The sequence below is a fragment of the Lemur catta genome, chromosome 15 (genome assembly GCF_020740605.2).
Source record: "Lemur catta isolate mLemCat1 chromosome 15, mLemCat1.pri, whole genome shotgun sequence".
Taxonomy (NCBI): Eukaryota; Metazoa; Chordata; class Mammalia; order Primates; family Lemuridae; genus Lemur; species Lemur catta.
Genome location: NC_059142.1, coordinates 34,380,910 through 34,382,081, shown reverse-complemented (window position 1 = coordinate 34,382,081; position 1,172 = coordinate 34,380,910).

Here is a 1,172-nt window from a genome sequence, read left to right as displayed (position 1 = left end):
CGGGCTGGGCCAGAACGACCCGAGCGTGTTCGGGTGCGCCCCCTAGCGCCCAGGATGATGCACTGCGCGTCACCGCCACCGCCAGAGGGGCGGGGTGAAAGGCTCTGAGCTCTGTTCCCCGGTGACCCTGGGCGCACGTCCGCTGGCATCGTAGCTGGCAGCGCCAGGAGGCGAAAGGGCACCTACTGGGCGCCAGAAGACCTAGATTCACATCCAAAACTGACTTCATCAGATCATTCTCATCCCCCTGGATTAGGAGCCGAAACTGGGTGTCCTCCAATATTGCTTCCTGTCCTCTAACCACCACCAAATCACCATCATCCGGAAAATTCCACTTTCTGAATTTCTCTTCTCTCCTCCCCACTGTTTCAGCTATTATCTCTCTCGTTCCAATCCACCTTCACCCAGCTCCCCCTGTGATCTTCCTAAAAAAAAATCTGGCCAAGTCTCTCCTCTGCTTAAATCCCTTCAAACCTCCAGCTACCTCTAGGATATGGACCACTCTGCTCTGTAGGCTGGGTCCTGCCTGCTTCTGCAGCCTCCTCACATGCTGCAGCCCTTGCCTGGACTGGGTGCTGTGTAGACTTCCAGTAGGCGGCTTCCACACCTTGCCCTCTCCTGCAATAGCCCCGCCCTTCCCACTCACTTTCTCTACCTACCTAATTCCTGGTTCTTCAGGAAATTTCTCCTGACCACTGTGATCACCTGGCTGAGGGCCCTGGCAATGTCCTGTGTGCCACCTGTTATCAGAGATGGTAGAGCTTCATGGTTAAGTGGGACCTCTGGCATTACACCAACTGGGTGTTAATCCTGGCTCTGCCACTTGCTGCTTATGAAACCTTAGGCAATCATCATGCCTCAGTCTTGCCTAGGAATCTATGAGAAATGTGGGCAATAATAGAACCTAGCTGGTAAGAGTTTGGGGAGAATTGAATGAGGAAAGCACATGAAGAGCTGAAGCAGTGACTGGAACATAGTAAGTGTCCACTAAATGTTAGCTTCAATTCATGATCCACCTTGTGTTGTATTAGTACTTTCCTTCATGTGTCTGTCCTCTAACTCAGGACTGTGAGTGCAGGGATTTGTGTCTTAATCAGCTTTGTATCCCTATGCAAATATCCCCAGAGTCTGAGTGTCTGACACATTGGAGTTGCTCACTCAGATGTCTGTTG